The sequence below is a fragment of the Mustela nivalis genome (assembly GCF_964662115.1).
Source record: "Mustela nivalis genome assembly, chromosome: 10".
NCBI classification, from domain to species: Eukaryota; Metazoa; Chordata; class Mammalia; order Carnivora; family Mustelidae; genus Mustela; species Mustela nivalis.
The window spans coordinates 64143092-64162908 of NC_139029.1; the positions used below are offsets into that span (position 1 = coordinate 64143092).

Sequence of the window (19817 nt, forward strand, 5' to 3'; positions counted from 1 at the left end):
GCTTAAGTATTATTATTGAAAGAATTAGAATTATAAATTTCAAAGCTTTATACTAGTAAAATGTCAGATAACACGCTTTCTATACTTGTATATAAATTGGTTTTTCTTCTACATCATCTTTATTAACAAAATAAGCTCTGTTGAAGTCAGTGTTAATATTGAGTTAGAGATGCCTAGAACCTGAGACAATTCCACCAACGTGGAGAAAACAATCAACTTATACATAGACAGCATAGTTTATTCATTTAGATTATTCATTCATGCACAGAATCTGTTCAAATACTATTAGAGCACCTAGGATGTGCTAATGACCATTCTAGGGATTGAGGATATAATGATAAGAAGAACACACATTCCTTTTCATTTCCACTGACAGGAAAAGCATGAAAGTGAGTGCAGCACTAAAAATGGTTCTAGTTGATTTTATAAGAATATAGCAGAATTGTTTACTTGAAGATTTAATAAGCTTAACCAATTTGAAATATTTTGCCATTACCTTTAATTGGTAGCTGTGAAATTACCTCCATTCATGGTTCAGTCATGCAACATTGTCCTCTCTCTCTTTCTCAGGTGGATAGTGGTTTTGATGCAATCATTTGGGGGCTGGGGATTTCTATTTCTGTCAATACATACCATTCAAAAAAGGGGAGAACATCCCTTCAGAAGCACTTGATGTGTACTAAAAAGTAAATAAAAAGTACATAGATTTAGGGTTACTCAACACGTTGAGCACTGAAGCTGAAGTTAGTCTTGAGGACATTTGCTGAATTTGCTGAACTCAAACTTTGACTGTCATGGATTTGTGGGACACAGGGGACAGGAGACAATGCTCAGTGCAGAATCATGACAAGATTCCTATTAGGAAAACATCACTATAAATGGTCTATCCTAAAGAGCTACACTGTTATCCTCACTAGACCAGTGAATAAAGAAAATCCATCCCCTGAGCACCATTTAACCCGAAAGATGAACTAGTACTTGAATCTTCATATTGAGCAACAGAAGTGTCTAAAAAGTTGTAACAGTACGGACCTCCTAGATTTGTAGTCTATATTTAGAGTGTCTGAAATAACTAGACCATATCTGAAGAGACTGGGCAGATTTGCTAAAGCGAGTGAGCAGTTATGCTAAGGTGATCTCAGAAAGGTAGGGCCTTGACTAACTTTCAGGAGAAAAGGTAAATCCTCTCTAGGGGAACTCAAATTTACAATGTGCCTCATGGAAAATGTGCAACCCATAATCAAAACTCAGTAAGCACATCTAAGAACAAGGTCAATTTATTCATTAATTTTTTCAATAAGTAGTTATTGAACATGTGCTATGTATTAGGCATTCAGCAATGAAGAAAAACAATTGAAAATCCTTATTGTTATGATACTTACATTCAAGTGGGAAGAAAGAACAAGAGAACAAAATGAAACAAGACCAAATCAGAGAGGGAGACAAAACCTAAGAGACTTTTAATCAGAGGCAAGGGGGGAGGAGTCAAGATGGCGGAGAAGTAGCAGGCTGAGACTACTTCAGCTAGCAGGAGATCAGCTAGCTAGCGTATCTAAAGATTGCAAACACCTGCAAATCCATCGGCAGATAGAAGAGAAGAAGAACAGCAATTCTGGAAACAGAAAAAACAACCACTTTCTGAAAGGTAGGAATGGCGGAGAAGTGAATCCAAAACAATGGGAAGATAGACCCTGGGGGGAGGGGCCGGCTCCTGGCAAGCGGCGGAGCAACGGAGCACAAAATCAGGACTTTTAAAAGTCTGTTCCCCTGAGGGACATTGCTCCAGAGGCTATACTGGGGTGAAGCCCATGCGGGGTCAGCGTGGCCTCAGGTCCCGCAGGGTCACAGAAGGATCAGGGGTGTCTGAGTGTCGCAGAACCTGCGGGTATTGGAATGGGAAGGCCGGCTACAGAGACAGAGCCAACAGTAAGCTCACAGCTCGGGGTTACCTTGAACCGGTCGAAGGCTCGGTGAGCTCGGAGCATGGCCGGAGGTCAGGCAGATGGGAGTAACTCAGAGCTGTTCTCTGAGGGCACACTGAGGAGTGGGGCCCCAGGCTCTCTGCTCCTCCAGGCCGGAGACCAGGAGGCCGCCATTTGTATTCCCGTCCTCCGGAACTCTAGGGAAAGCGCTCAGGGAACAAAAGCTCCTGAAAGCAAACCCGAGCGGATTACTCAGCCCCTGGTAAGGGTGGTGCAATTCCGCCTGGGGCAAAGACTCTTGAGAATCACTACACCAGGCCCCTCCCCCAGAAGATCAACAAGAAATCCAGCCAAGACCAAGTTCACCTACCAAGGAGTTCGGTTTCAATACCAAGGAGAGCAGCAGAATTCCAGTGGAAGAGAAAGCAAAGGACGGAACTCATGGCTTTCTCCCAGTGATTTTTTAGTCTTGCAGTTAATTTAATTTTTTTCTTTTTCATTTTTTTCTCTTCTTCTGAAAAAATTTTTTATAACTTTTACACTTTTCTTTTTTAACATTTTTTAACAAGTTTATCTTATATTTATATATTTTTTCTTTTTTATATTTTTCTTTATTCATTTTCTTTTTTTAATTCTTTTCTTTTTTCTTTTCTTTTTTTTCTTTCTTTCTTTTTGAAACTCTTTTTAGCCCCTTTCTCCCCCCTTATGATTTGGGATCTCTTCTGATTTGGTTAAAGCATATTTTCCTGGGGTTGTGGCCAACATTTTAGTATTTTACTTGCTCCTTCATATACTCTTAGCTGGACAAAATGACAAGGCGGAAAAATTCAACACAAAAAAAAAGAACAAGAGGCAGTACCGAAGGTTAGGGACCTAATCAATACAGACATTGGCAATATGTCAGATCTAGAGTTCAGAATTACAATTCTCAAGGTTCTAGCTGGGCTCGAAAAAGGCATGGAAGATATTAGAGAAACCCTCTCGGGAGATATAAAACCCCTTTCTGGAGAAATAAAAGAACTAACATCTAACCAAGTTGAAATAAAAAAAGCTATTAATGAGGTGCAATCAAAAATAGAGGCCCTCACTCTAGGATAAATGAGGCGAAGAAAGAATTAGCCATATAGAAGACCAAATGACAGAGAATAAAGAAGCTGAGCAAAAGAGGGACAACTAGCTACTGGACCACGAGGGGGGAATTCGAGAGATAAGTGACACCATAAGACGAAACAACATTAGAATAATTGGGATTCCAGATGAAGAAGAAAGAGAGAGGGGAGCAGGAGGTATACTGGAGAGAATTATTGGGGAGAATTTCCCCAATATGGCAAAGGGAATGAGCATCAAAATTCAGGAGGTTCAGAGAACGCCCCTCAAAATCAATAAGAATAGGCCCACACCCCGTCACCTAATAGTAAAATTTACAAGTCTCAGTGACAAAGAGAAAATCCTGAAAGCAGCCCGGGAAAAGAAGTCTGTGACATACAATGGTAAAAATATTAGATTGGCAGCTGACTTATCCACAGAGACCTGGCAGGCCAAAAAGAGCTGGCATGATATTTTCAGAGCACTAAACGAGAAAAACATGCAGCCAAGAATACTATATCCAGCTAGGCTATCATTAAAAATAGAAGGAGAGATTAAAAGCTTCCAGGACAAACAAAAACAAAGAATTTGCAAACACCAAACCAGCTCTACAGGAAATATTGAAAGGGTTCCTCTAAGAAAAGAGAGAGCCTACAAGTGGTAGATCAGTAAGGAGCAGAGACAATGTACAGTAACAGTCACCTTACAGGCAATACAATGGCACTAAATTCATATCTCTCAATAGTTACCCTGAATGTTAATGGGCTAAATGACCCAATCAAAAGACACAGGGTATCAGAATGGATAAAAAAACAAAACCCATCTATATGTTGCCTCCAAGAAACTCATTTTTTTTTTAGATTTTTTAATTTATTAAACAGACAGAGACCACAAGTAGGCGGAGAAGCAGACAGAGAGAGAGAGGAGGAAACAGGCTCCCCACCAAGCAGAGAGCCCAATGTGGGGCTCGATCCCAGGACCCTGAGATCATGACCTGAGCCGAAGGCAGAGGCTTTAACCCACTGAGCCACCCAGGCGCCACCAAGAAACTCATTTTAAGCCCGAAGACACCTCCAGATTTAAAGTGAGGGGTGGAAAAGAATTTACCAGGCTAATGGACATCAGAAGAAAGCAGGAGTGGCAATCCTTATATCAGATCAATTAGATTTTAAGCCAAAGACTATAATAAGAGATGAGGAAGGACACTATATCATACTCAAAGGGTCTGTCCAACAAGAAGATCGAACAATTTTAAATATCTATGCCCCCAACGTGGGAGAAGCCAACTATATAAACCAATTAATAACAAATCAAAGAAACACATCAACAATAATACAATAATAGCAGGAGACTTTAACACTCCCCTCACGGAAATGGACAGATCATCCAAGCAAAAGATCAGCAAGGAAATAAAGGTCTTAAATGACACACTGGACAAGATGGACATCACAGATATATTCAGAACATTTCATCCCAAAGCACCAGAATACACATTCTTCTCCAGTGCACATGGAACATTCTCCAGAATAGATCACATCCTGGGTCTTAAATCAGGACTCAACCAGTATCAAAAGATTGGGATCATTCCCTGCATATTTTCAGACCACAATGCTCTAAAGCTAGAACTCAACCACAAAAGGAAGTTTGGAAAGAACCCAAATACATGGAGACTAAACAGCATCCTTCTAAAGAATGAATGGGTCAACCGGGAAATTAAAGAAGAATTGAAAAAACTCATGGAAACAAATGATAATGAAAATACAACGGTTCAAAATCTGTGGGACACAACAAAGGCAGTCCTGAGAGAAAAATATATAGCGGTACAAGCCTTTCTCAAGAAACAAGAAAGGTCTCATGTACACAAACTAACCGTACACCTTAAGCAGCTGGAGAAAGAACAAGAAAGAAACCCTAAGCCCAGCAGGAGAAGAGAAATCATAAAGATCAGAGCAGAAATCAATGAAATAGAAACCAAAAAAACAATAGAACAAATCAACAAAACTAGGAGCTGGTTCTTTGAAAGAATTAATAAAATTGATAGACCCCTGGCCCGACGTATCAAAAAGAAAAGAGAAAGGACCCAAATAAATAAAATCATGAATGAAAGAGGAGAGATAACAACTAACACCAAAGAAATACAAACTATTGTAAGAACATACTATGAGCAACTCTACGCCAACAAATTTGACAATCTGGAAGAAATGGATGCATTCCTAGAAACCTATAAACTACCACAACTGAACCAGGAAGAAATAGAAAGCCTGAACAGACCCATAACCAGTAAGGAGATTGAAACAGTCATTAAAAATCTCCAAACAAACAAAAGCCCAGGGCCAGACGGCTTCCCAGGGGAATTCTACCAAACATTTAAAGAACTAATTCCTATTCTCCTGAAACTGTTCCAAAAAAATAGAAATGAAAGGAAAACTTCTGAACTCATTTTATGAGGTCAGCATCACCTTGATCCCAAAACCAGACAAGGATCCCAACAAAAAAGAGAGCTATAGACCAATATCCTTGATGAACACAGATGTGAAAATTCTCACTAAAGTACTAGCCAATAGGATTCAACAGTACATTAAAAGGATTATTCACCACGACCAAGTGGGATTTATTCCAGGGCTGCAAGGTTGGTTCAACATCTGCAAATCAGTCAATGTGATACAACACATCAATAAAAGAAAGAACAAGAACCATATGATACTCTCAATAGATGCTGAAAAAGCATTTGACAAAGTACAGCACCCCTTCCTGATCAAAACTCTTCAAAGTGTAGGGATAGAGGGCACATACCTCAATATCAATATCATCAAAGCCATCTATGAAAAACCCACCACAAATATCATTCTCAATGGAGAAAAACTGAAAGTTTTTCCACTAAGGTCAGGAAAACTATAAAGTACTCATGAAAGAAATTGAGAAAGACACAAAGAAATGGAAAAATGTTCCATGCTCCTGGATTGGAAGAATAAATATTGTGAAATGTCTATGCTACCTAAAGCAATCTACACATTTAATGCAATTCCTATCAAAGTACCATCCATCTTTTTCAAAGAAATGGAACAAATAATGCTAAAATTTATATGGAACCAGAAAAGACCTCGAATAGCCAAAGGGATATTGAAAAAGAAAGCCAACGTTGGTGGCATCACAATTCCGGACTTCAAGCTCTATTACAAAGCTGTCATCATCAAGACAGCATGGTACTGGCACAAAAACAGATACATAGATCAATGGAACAGAATAGAGAGCCCAGAAATAGACCCTCAACTCTATGGTCATCTTATCTTCGACAAAGCAGGAAAGAATGTCCAATGGAAAAAAGACAGCCTCTTCAATAAATGGTGTTGTGAAAATTGGACAGCCACATGCATAAAGATGAAATTGGACCATTTCCTTACACCACACACGAAAATAGACTCAAAATGGATGAAGGACCTCAATGTGCGAAAGGAATCCATCAAAATCCTTGATTAGAACACAGGCAGCAACCTGTTCGACCTCAGCTGCAGCAACATCTTCCTAGGAACATCTCCAAAGGCAAGGGAAGCAAGGGCAAAAATGAACTATTGGGATTTCATCAAGATCAAAAGCTTTTGCACAGCAAAGGAAACAGTAAACAAAATCAAAAGACAACTGACAGAATGGGAGAAGATATTTGCAAACGACATATCAGATAAAGGACCAGTGTCCAAAATCTATAAAGAACTTAGCAAACTCAACACCCAAAGAACAAATAATCCAATCAAGAAATGGGCAGAGGACATGAACAGACATTTCTCCAAAGAAGACATCCAGATGGCCAACAGACACATGAAAAAGTGCTCCATATCACTCGGCATCAGGGAAATACAAATCAAAACCACAATGAGATATCACCTCAGAATGGCTAAAATCAACAAGTCAGGAAATGACAGATGCTGGCGAGGATGCGGAGAAAGGGGAACCCTCCTACACTGTTGGTGGGAATACAAGCTGGTGCAACCACTCTGGAAAAAAGCATGGAGGTTCCTCAAAATGTTGAAAATAGAACTGCCCTATGACCCAGCAATTGCACTACTGGGTATTTAACCTGAAGATACAAATGTAGTGATCCAAAGGGGCACGTGCACCCGAATGTTTATAGCAGCATTGTCCACAATAGCCAAACTATGGAAATAACCTAGATGTCCATCAACAGATGAATGGATCAAGAAGAGGTGGTATATATACACAATGGAATACTATGCAGCCATCAAAAGAAATGAAATCTTGCCATTTGCGACAACATGGATGGAACTAGAGCGTATCATGCTTAGTGAAATAACTCAAGCAGAGAAAGACAGCCATCATATGATCTCCCTGATATGAGAAAGTGGTGATGCAACATGGAGGCTTAAGTGGGTAGGAGAAGAATAAATGAAACAAGATGGGATTGGGAGGGAGACAAACCATAAGTGACTCCTAATCTCACAAAACAAACTGAGGGTTGCTGGGGGGAGGGGGGTTGAGAGAAGGGGGTGGGATTATGGATATTGGGGAGGGTATGTGCTTTGGTGAGTGCTGTGAAGTGTGTAAATCTGGCGATTACAGACCTGTACCCCTGGGGATAAAAATATATGTCTATAAAAAATAAAAATATTATTAAAAAAATATCATAGGCAACAAACTGATGGTTCCTGAAGAGGAGGGCGGTGGAGGTGGATGGAGGGATGGGGTAACTGGGTGATGGACATTAAGGAGGGCATGTGATATAATGAACACTGTGTATTATACAGCTTGATGAATCACAGGCCTGTACCTCTGTAACCAATAATACATTGTATGTTAATTAACTGAATTTAAATTTTAAAAATGTTTAAATAAATAAAGGAATAAATAAATGAACGAACAAATAAATAAAAATAGGTATGAGGAATAAATAAGAATTAGTTCACAAAATATGTATACAAATAATTTTTTTTAAAGATTTTTATTTATTTATTTATTTGACAGACAGAGATCACAAGTAGTCAGAGGCAGGCAGAGAGAGAGAGGGGGAGAAGCAGGCTCCCTGCTGAGCAGAGAGCCAGATGTGGGACTCGATCCCAGGACCCTGGGATCATGACCTGAGCCGAAGGCAGAATGTTAACCCATTGAGCTACCCAGGCGCCCCTAGATACAAATAATTTTTTAGGAACATTCCTTTTCTTTCTCTAGCAGGGTGAATTTTACTCTCTGTAAAAGCCTCAATAAACATTTCTTAAAATTTCTTAAAAAATTAAAAATCTTTAAATTAAAATCTTAGGATTTCTTAAAAAATATTTATAGGAAACTAAAAATGCTCTCTGAGAGCTATATTATAAAACATATAAAGGATCAGAACAGAGATAGACAAAGAGAAAAATCCCAGGAAAATATATATTGATGGTTTTAAAGATAGAGGATGGCACCATGAGCCAAGGAATTGAATCAGCCTCAATGTCTATGTATCTACATTTACATCCATATGAATGTAGAATAAAACCACAATGGGATGCCATTCCCAGCAAACTGGCCAAGACAAATCAGAGCATTGGTAGGGTTAAAGTACAATGGAGATGATTGCTCTTTGTGTTAGTTTTATTTTGCTGTTATAACAGATTCTCACAAACTTAAAAGGACATTAATTTATTACTTTACAATTTTGTGGGTTATAAGTTCAACAGGGTCTCAATGGCCTAAATTGTAGTTTTTGGCAGGGCTGCTTTCCCTTCTGGAGGCTCTAAGGAAAAATCTGTTTCCTTGCCTTTTCCACCTTCTAAAGGCTGGTTAAATTCCTTGGCTCATGGCCGTCTGTGTGTGTCATCCTTCTTCAAAACCAGCTAATGTAAGTTAAATCCTTCCTATGTAGAATCAACTCTTCTTTCTCCTTCTTCTACTTCCAAGGGCCCTAGTTTATTGAGTCCACTGTGGGGATAACCCATGATAACCTCCCAATCTCAAGGTTCTTATCCATAAATTTGCAAATTCTTTTTGTCATGTAAGGTAACACAGTTACAAATTCCAGTGATTAGGACATGGAAATCTTTGGGCTGTAAGGAGCATTATTATGACTACCACTGAGGGGAATGTTAATTAATACCATTATGAAAAAACAATTTGCATTACCTAGAGGAGTTCAACAGGCACATGTTCCAAGACTTAGACATTTTACTTCTAGGTGTATATCCTAAGAAATTCTTTTGCATTTTCATAGGGAGACATGTACAGAATGTTTTTAGCAGAATTGTTTTTAATAGCCCCAAAGTAGAGAAAATCCAAATGCTTATCACTGGTAGAACAGATAAAGATATTGTGAAATATTATAAAACAATATTATACAGCAGTGTAAGTTAATGACTTAACTATAGTCATCACCATTAATGAATCTCCCAGATATGATATTGAGGTGGAGAAATAAATCATAGAAGAATATATAAGGTATGATACTATTTATACAATAGTCAAAACATTCAAAATTATTCAATATATTCTTTATGGATGTATAATTATTATAAGTTGTAAATAACAGAATTTTGAACCTGAGATGAGCCCACATACACAAGTGTTTTATTGATTTTTCTTTTTGTTGTTTGTATGCTTTATTTTATTTTCATTTTTATTATTTTTATTTATTTGACAGAGAGAGACACAGCAAGAAAGAGAACACAAGCTGGGGGAATGGGAGAGGGATAAGCAGGCTTCCCACTGAGCAGGGAGCCTGATGTGGGGCTCAATCCCAGGACCCTGGGATCATAACCTGAGCTGAAGGCAGATGCTTAATGACTGAGCCACTCAGGCATCCTATTTTTATTACTTTTAAAGATTTTATTTATATTCAAGAGAGAGAGATTATGAGCAGGGTGGAAGGGTAGAGGGACAAGCAGACTCCCCGCTGAGCAAGCTGTCCCATGTGGGATTTTATCCTGGGACCCTGGGATCATTATCTGAGCCAAAGGCAGCTGCTTAACCAATAGAGCCCCTCAGACATCATTTGTGCTTGATTTTACATTTTTCTGTAAATTGTGTTTTTCTTTACTTTCTTTAAGGATGTAAGGTATATTTTATAATAATCTTAAAAAAAAAGATTTCTTGGGATGATCTTAGTTTTATGTTTTTGGTCCAATTATATCATTGAATTTCAAGATTAATCATTTATAAAATGGAGATAATTATATTTACCAATGTAAAAACAAAATTAAATAATTCATGTAAATGTCTGATAAACAGCACATTATATGAAATAATCCCTTATTTAAGATTGATATAGTCAGTAATTGTAAAAGAAAATTTTTAATTACATATCTACACATCAATGAACTGAGGTCATTAAATAGTTAAGAGATAAAAATACATGAGCTGCCATTATTGCATATCAGGGTATGCTTAATTTTGAGCAAATAAAAGAATGTTCTGATTGTAAAAATTTTAAAAATTCTTATGCTCCACATTTTTGTGCATTCTAAACAACGGGTCACAGGTCTCTGTTAGTCTGAGTTGACTTTCTGCTAAGACATCACACATATTCTCTTTTATTTTACTTCCCAAATATTCAGAGTCTCATTATTAAATTCCATTATCCAAAATAATCCGAATATCCTTTCAAATCATTCAACAACTATTTATTGAATGAGCCATTGTTTCTGATACAAGGGATACAGCAGTGACCAGGCCATACAAAGTCTTTGTTCTGATGGAGTTTGGAGTGATTCTTGTGGAAGGAGACAGAACATTAACCTATCCATTATCGATTCGTTCATCTGTCTGTCCATATGCCTGTCTATGCATCCACCCACCCATCAACCCTTCCATATGTACATGGAATTTAGATAGTTACATGTGATCATGATGGAAGAGAATGAACTGGATAATAAGAGAAAGAGTAAGAATAGTGAGTCAAGGGTTGGCTAATGACAACAGGGCACTGAGGGAGGTTCTTCTGAAAAGGTAAAGGCTGATGAGTTGATTGAAGTGAGGCAAGATAGGATTAGGAAACCGTGTTAGAAGGTGTGCTACTCTTCTTTATCCATCCCTTCCCACCTGATGTGTGCTTTGGGAGACTGACTGGCATAGACCATATCAGGAGGCACATTTCCCTCTGACATCCAGTGGAGTTTAGCCAGTGGGGGATACTAGCAAGAGATTGGAGTGAAGTGGGAGACTGAGGTATAGGGGATATTTTTTTCCTGATTGGACTATGTGAGCTGGCTTTATCTGACTAGAAAAAATCCGAAGTCCTATCGGCTGTTCCTAACCACTCCACTTTCCCTCTATTCTTACTCTTTTAATTCTGAAGTGATAAAATCTACCACTGTCTCTATCACTGTCACTATCCCATTCCTTGTTACTTTTACTAAACCTTTTCCACACCTTTGCAAATAGTCTTCTCAATTAGCTTGAGGATGCCATCTCTTTTCTGCTGTGGTCCTGACTGATGCAGACACTGTTGAAGTATACCATGGGAGCAAAGCAGGAGAGGGGACTAGAAGTGGATATGGTGGGAAGAGGTCGTTTCCTGTATATATTTTGGAGATACAACCAGATTGATGATAAATTGAATGTTATATCTGAGGGAAAAAAGAAAAAGACTCCCATGTTGGTTGTTATTAAGTATGTGAATAGACTATTAAAAGAGAGAAAGAGCAACAGAGAAGAAGCAGTGGAAAGCCAACAAGAGGGAGAGGGGAAAGCAGGTTTTACTTCTTGAAAATGTTACACTTGAGATTCTTTGGCTTTCTCCTTTCTGCTCTTGTCTTCAGAGCATGAATTTTTTTTTTTTGAAAATTTAATATCATTTTATTTATTTTTAAGTTTAATGTAATTTTTTTTCAGTGTTTCAAAATTCATTGTTTATACACCACACCCAGTGCTCCATGCAATACATGCCTTCCTTAATACCCACCACCGGGCTCACCCAACCCCCTACCAACCTCCCCTCCAAAACTCTCAGTTTGTTTCTCAGAGTCCACAGTCTCTCATGGTTTGTCTCCCCCTCCAATTTCCCCCACTCACTTCTCTCCATCTCCCAATGTCCTCTGTGTCATTCCTTATGCTCCACAAGTAAGTGAAACCATATGATAATTGACCCTCTCTGCTTGACTTATTTCACTAAGCATAATCTCCTCCAGTCCCGTCCATGTTGATACAAAAGCTAGGTATTCCTCCTTTCTGATGGAGGTATAGGGCATAATACTCCATATATATATGGACCATATCTTCTTTATCCATTTGTCCATTGAAGGGCATCTTCGTTCTTTCCACAGTTTGGCAACTGTGGCCATTGTTGCTATGAACATTAGGGTAGAGATGGCCCCTCTATTCACTACATCTGTATCTTTGGGGTAAATATCCGCCCGTAGTGCAATTGCAGGGTCATAGGGTAGCTCTATTTTTAATTTCTTAAGGATTCTCCACACTGTTTTCCAAAGTGGCTGCACCAACTTGCATTCCCACCAACAGTTGTAAGAGGGTTCCCCTTTCTCCACATCCTCTCCAGCACTTGTTGTTTACTGTCTTGTTGATTTTGGCCATTCTGACTGGTGTAAGATGGTATCTCAATGTGTTTTTGATTTGAATATCCCTGATGGCTAATGATGAGGAACATTTTTTTCATGTGTCTGTTGGCCGTTTGTATGTCTTCTTTGGAGAAGTGTCTGTTCATGTCTTCTGCCCATTTTTTGACGTGATTATCTGTTTTGTGTGTGTTGAGTTTGAATTCTTTATAGATCTTCAATATTTGCATTTCTTTGAAAAATCTCAGTGGAATTTTGATCGGGATGGCATTGAAAGTATAGACTGCTCTAGGCATTATAGACATTTTAATAATGTTTGTTCTTCCAAACCATGAGCATGGAATGCTCTTCCATCTTTTGGTGTCTTCTTCAATTTCTTAATGAGTGTTCTGTAGTTCCTTGAGTATAGATCCTTTACCTTTTTGGTTAGGTTTATTCCCAGGTATCTTATGGTGCTATAGTAAATGGAATCAATCCTCTAATTTCCCTTTCTAAATTTTCATTGTTAGTGCATAAGAAAGCAACTGATTTCTATGCATTGATTTTGTATCCTGCCACATTACTGAATTGCTGTATGAGTTCTAGTAGTTTGGGGCAGAGTCTTTTGGGTTTTCCATATAAGTATCATGTCATCTTCGAGGAGAGCTTGATTTCTTCTTTGCCAATTTGAATACCTGAAAAGACCAATATCTAGTAACGAGATTGAAGCAGTGATCAAAAACCTCCCAAAAAACAAGAGCCCAGAACCTGATTGATTCCCTGGTGAATTCTACCAAACATTCAAAGAAAAAATAGTACCTATTCTCCTGAAGCTGTCTAAAAAAATAGAAACAGAAGGAAACCTTCTAGACTGTATGAAACCAACATTACCTTGATCCCCAAACCATGCAAAGACCCCATCAAAAATATCCCTGATGAATATGGCTGCCAAGATTCTCAACAAGATCTTAGCTAATAAGATCCAACAGTACATTAAAAAGATTATCCGGGGGGCACCTGGGTGGCTCAGTGGGTTAAGCCTCTGCCTTCGGCTCAGGTCATGATCCCAGGGTCCTGGGATCGAGCCCCACATCGGGCTTTCTGCTCTGCAGGTAGCCTGTTTCCTCCTCTCTCTCTGCCTGCCTCTCTGCCTACTTGTAATCTCTGTCAGATAAATAAAGAAAAAATCTTTAAAAAAAAAAAAGATTATCCGGGACACTTGAGTGGCTCAGTGGGTTAAGCCTCTGCCCTTGACTCAGGTCATGATCTCAGAGTCCTGGGATCAAGTCCCACATCGGGCTCTGCTCTGCAGAGAGCCTGCTTCCTCCTCTCTCTCTCTGCCTGCCTCTCTGACTACTTGTGATCTCTCTTTCAAATAAATAAATAAAATCTTAAAAAAAAAAAAAAAAGATTATCCACCATGATGAGGTGGGATTTAGCCATGGGATGCAAGGGTGATTCAACATTCGCAAATCAATCATTGTGATAGAAAAAATCAATAAGAGAAGAGAGAAGACCCACAGAGTCCTCTCAATTGATGCAGAAAAAGCATTTGATAAGATAACAGCATCCGTTCCTGATTAAAACGCTTCCTGAACTTCATAAAATCTGTCTATGAAAAACCCACAGCAAATATCATTCTTAAATGGGAAAAGCTGACAGGCTTCCCTTTAAGATAAATTTGGTCATTGTCAACATATAGATGTTATTTAAGCCAAAAGACTTTTTGATAAGACCTCTATGAAAAGTCCATGTGCCTATTCCCTAAAACCTGCAAGTTCTTAACAAACACATCTATGTTCTTGGTCCACTTCCACTTAAAAAACTCTCTGGGGGGGGCACCTGGGTGGCTCAGTGGGTTAAGCCTCTGGCTTCGGCTCAGGTCATGATCCCAGGGTCCTAGGATCGAGCCGTGCATCAGGCTCTCTGCTCAGCGGGGAACCTGCTTCTCCCTCTCTCTCTGCCTGCTTCTCTGCCTACTTATGATCTCTGTCAGATAAGTAAAGAAAAAAATCTTTAAACAAAAACAAAAACAAAAACAAAAAAATCTCTGGGGCACATGGGTGGCTCAGTCATTAAGTGTCTGCCTTTGGCTCAGATCATGGTCTCAGGGTCCTGGGATCGAGCCCCGCATTGGGCTCCCTGCTCAGCGGGAAGCCTGCTTCTCTCTTTCCCACCACCCTATGTTTGTGCTCCCTCTCTCCCTGTATCTTCTATCAAATAAAACAAAAAACAAAAAACAAAACAAAACAAAAAAAACCCTTTTCTGTACTCTGTATAGTTTAGGGAGTTCAGAACTATGGGCCTCTATTAGCAGTGAGTAAGTGTTAAATTACTGCTTTTTCTATATCTTTGCTTTCTTTCTTGAAATAATTATAAACAACCTTTCTTCCTACTCACTTGTTTACCTGAGCTCTCAAATTTTGTATGAATTACTATATTTCTTCTCACCCTTTTTTGTATATTTTTCAACTTCTCTCCTTCTCTCTGTTACTGTTAAAACACCTTTTTCTTTCAGTTAGCAAATATCCTCAGCCACAGCATAATGCACAATGTTTCTTTAGCTGCCTTCTCTCCCTGAATTCAGATTTGCACTTTCAATTTTTTTCATCTATTTTTATGTTTTATTTTGTTAAGCTTTCCCCCCGCCCCGAACTAACAAATAGCATCATAATGGATAGGTTGGCTCTAGATTTCCCTTAATTAATTCTCTGCCTAGAAAAAAGGCAGTATTTATTTTCCTTCAAAAAAACCCATCATTCTGAAAGGATAATAGTTATTTTTTAACTGGAGTACTACCAGGAACACCATCCACAAACAAAACAAAACAAAACAAAACAAAACAAAACAAACTCTCTAAGGTAGCTTCCATTTTTAAAAAATAATTAATCTTTATTCTATTTCATCTATGAGATGATCTGGGAAACAATCAATTTGGAGCTTTACAGTAACGGAATTGCGTCTTTCTTTTTTCTACTTACTTTTATGGGTTAAATTTAGAAATTCCTTCATAAATTTGGGTCTACGGGGGTGACCAACTATCCGAGTTTTCCCAGGACATTTCCCAGTTTTCACACTGCAAGTTCTGTATCCAGTGAAATCCCTCGGCTCCTGGCAAACCAGAATGGTTAGTGACTCTGCAATAGGTCAGACTATCTGAACATTTGAAAAGCACACAGATCCAATGCAGAAAGACAGAACTTGTTTTAGGTAACTGGGATGATTTCAAAGTAACAATTATATACAGACCTGACAGGTTTCTCAGCTATGAGGATGTGGTTCTTAGAGAATAAACTATTTTTAATAAACAATAAAATTAATGGCATCTTTTTCTCATGTTTTCATTCTGTTAGATAAAGATAAGTGCAATGTTTTTGTTTTCTGGCTAGGATACACGATTTATATGGTTCAATATTATATATTATTTGGGGTACATAACCATAAAAAAATAATGCCTCAACCTTCTTGTCTACTACATCAATGGCAGATTTACTCATTTTCTATTCAGGGTTCTAAACCCCCAGTTTTGTCTGTCTGTCTCATGTCCTTGGCACTCTGAACACTATTTTTTACTGATCTCTGTCTTATTATTTTTCTTTTCTACAGCTCTATCAAAATAAATTGTTTCAATGTTTCATATTGCATCATCCTTTTACAAAAAAGGAAAACCTTCATTTTCTTATCTCTATTAAACTTTTTTTTCTTATACTGCCCACCCCTCACCAAGAATCACTTAAATAATTACATATGTTTTAAGATTGTGAGTGAAAATGGCAAGGTTTGAGTAAATTGCCTTCTTTCTGCTAGATAATTCAAGCCACAAAATGCAAGTTCTCTTATAAATATGTAATATACTTATTTTTTAATTACCCAAGCTTGACAGAGGAATGGGTAGGTGTTAATCTGCTCCCTACCTATTGTCCCCTTCCCCCTAAATCAAAGTGGAGAGAACATTTTTTATGAGAAATGTGTCAGAATTTGCCCTTTTTTCTAAAGATAAGATATATTTGTCTATGAAAATCTACAAAATACATGACATAGTAGAATTTTTAGTTAATCCCCTTGGTTGTTTTCTCTGCATTGTTCAAATAATCAGAATTCTGAGTCAGAACTGAGGTTTGGTTTCTTAATTTAATCCACAGTAAAATGACATGCTTCTGCTAAATTCTAAATCCCTGTCTTCTCTTTTAAGTGATCCATTAGAATATTTTCTGATTAATAACTTAGAGAATATCAGGTATTCAAAGACAAAATATAGTCATCAAAGCCAAGTTGTCTTTGAGGCAACAGGATTAAAAGAAAGAAAGAAAGAAAAACAACAAAAGAGATCTTTGTTTCTTCTTTTGCACAGCCCCTGATATAATGGTGCATGACTATTGGAGGCTGTACGCATTGTTTTCTCCTTTTAAAATTCTCTCTCCCGGGGCGCCTGGGTGGCTCAGTGGATTAAGCCGCTGCCTTCGGCTCAGGTCATGATCTCAGGGTCCTGGGATCGAGTCCCGCATCAGGCTCTCTGCTCAGCAGGGAGCTTGCTTCCCTCTCTCTCTCTCTCTCTGGCTGCCTCTCTGTCTACTTGTGATTTCTCTCTGTCAAATAAATAAATCTTTAAAAAAAGAAAATTCTCTCTCCCCCTCACAAATTAGTTTGCTGCTAGGAAATGCATAATGTATAAAGCCAACTTACAGATTGGTATAATTGAAAGGAGAGCATGCATTTATTGGCAAGGGACCATATACCACCTACATGACAGCTCTGGTGGTGGAAACCTGTTTATGATGTTTGATATATGATCCATTGCGTCTCCTATATTGTGAAGGAATGAAGATATGGTTGAATAGGACGAAAGAAAAGTTCAGGAATTTAAATCCTCATGCTTCTTTCCCCCATTCACATTAGATTCTTTATCACAGTTTTGTCAAAACTGGGAATTGACTTGTTCTGATAAAAGTAATTTCAGGGGCACCTGGGTGGCTCAGTGGGTTAAGACTCTGCCTTTGGCTCAGGGTCCTGGGATCAAGCCCCGCATTGGGCTCTCTGTTCAGCAGAGAGCCTGCTTCTCCCTCTCTCTCTGCCTGCCTCTCTGCCTACTTGTGATCTCTCTGTCAAATAAATAAATAAACAAAATCTTAAGAAAAAGGAATTTCATTATATAAAGCCATTGCCATTATTTTACCAAAGTGCTATTAAGTTTCATATTTGTTACCTGTATTCATTATGATATTTATATGAACGATGGAAATAATTGGTTATACTTCAGCATCAAAATAACATTTTGCATACTTACATACATTTTTAAGGGTCTCTTTTGTGAGTTCTTTTGTTGTGTTTGTAGCCTTGGAGGGCCTCTTTATGAAGTCAAGTCCAGACAGATGTTGACTTAATATGATCAAGTGTCGCTTCAACAGTAGATTTCTAACATAGAATTTTAACATATAATGTTGCTTTTTGAAGTTATAGATTTCCTATAAAAGTAGGTGTTTGAGCAAATGCTGGAAGACCCGCTGATGAGCATACCATTATGAAATTTCCACATTGCTTCCAGGATGAAACTAGGTGTCCTTAAAAATCCTTTTAAATCTAACACGCTAACCTTCTCAATAAGGATTCCATAACAGATACTTACCAGTTATATATGACATATAGTCAACCTGACGCCAACACAACTTTAAAATTTGAAAATGATTTGGGCTCTTTCTGTGGGAGGTAGATGTGAGGAAGTTAACCTCTCTTAAACATAGTGAGTAATGTGCTTTTTCTTGGGGGGGAAAAAAAAATATATATATATATATATAAAACCTGTCTGGGGCTTTTTAATAATTCATGCTCTTTTTCATTACAAAACCAAAAAGTCAACTTAAAAACTAAGTAAAATTTTTATGAAAGCTGGAGCTTATAATAACTTTGACTTTTTAAGGAGTGAAGGCAACAACACTGCTTCCTTATATACCTCTTTTCAATAAAAACCAATTTAAAAATTTACATTTTTCAAGGAGGGATGATTCCCACAAACAAAACATAAGTATGCATTGCACCGTGCCAGGATGGATGCCTGTCACTCAAAACCCTGTCATGCCGTAAGCTACCCTGATGCAATCAGAGAGGAAAATAGAGTTAGTTAGATGGGTTTACAGAATGATGTCTGCATGAGTGGCAGATGTTGGTGCTATAACCACATTATGTGCACTCAATTTTTATTATAGTACAATTGCTTCTAATAACTTTTATGTTCATGATCAATGTGTCATAAATTCACCTGAATTTCAAAAATGACCTAAGAAATCGAAAGAATGGCTCTTCAGTTGTTTTCTCCCAATATATTCAATAATAACAATAAAAAATAGTAACTGATTTGAACAGGTATTGAACTGTGGATTCTGACAATCTGTGAGATCTCAAATATGTGGCCCAGTCTTCCTGGTTCATGGAAGACCTGCCATTATGTCCAAGAAGATTATCAATCATCAGCCGCACAATATTGTCTGCTGTAAGTGGGTAGTGTGATTAAAAGCAGCAATTCAAGCATGATCTGGAAAGCTGTGATTTTTATTGACAAAATGAACTGGTGACGCTCTCTTTTCATGTTATTTGTCCTCAATTTGTGCTGCTTTCAGTTATTGATGGAGTCTACTACTATTTGGGTTATGATATCATTCCACATTACATCAAATCAATAGTAAATGTCACATGAAGCAAGAAACATGTTCATTTATCCTGTAGAAATATCCTAGCCTATTTTTGTCAGTTTCATTCAGGAATAAGCTGATGGAAATAATCTAGGTTTGATGATCAATTTATTTATGTATGCAATAGGATTTTACTTCATATTTATAAATATTTCTTCCATCTTTACCACAGACTCTAGGTTTTCTGCACTGCTGACTCCTTAACATTAATACTGATAGTGACCACATTTTCAACTGAATAAAAGTGGGAAATAGACAACATATTATTTTAGGAGTGTACATTTGTTGGCTGTCTTGGAAATCAGCTTCTACCTCATTTTTGCCCTGAGCATATATTGTTTAATCTTTAAATATGGGTTGTATATTTACATATAAACACACATACATACATTTTGCACTGGATTCTGTTAGAAACAAATCTGATTTAAATTAAATGTTTTCCTGTATTTAGTATGAAATGCCAGCTGGTAATTAGCCAAAAAGAAATACAGTGTAGTCAGTACGAGCACAGGCAGGTGGAGCCAGACCGTTTAGGTTTAAATTTGGTTAAATCATTTATTAGCTATATAATATTCAGAACTGAATTAAGCACTCTGTGTTTCAACTTCATCATCCGTAATATTAGTTGTTGGGAAATAAAATGTATTAATTCATGT

General features: G+C 37.8%; 1 long non-coding RNA gene across 1 annotated transcript in view; it reads right to left on the reverse strand.

Moving 5' to 3' along the window:
- Positions 1-534: 534 nt before the first annotated feature.
- LOC309842462 overlaps positions 535-19817 on the reverse strand; it is a 66413-nt gene continuing 47130 nt past the window's right edge. The window contains exon 3 of the long non-coding RNA XR_014299661.1: positions 535-679. This is a non-coding gene — a long non-coding RNA (uncharacterized lncRNA). The remainder of the gene's footprint in view (positions 680-19817) is intronic.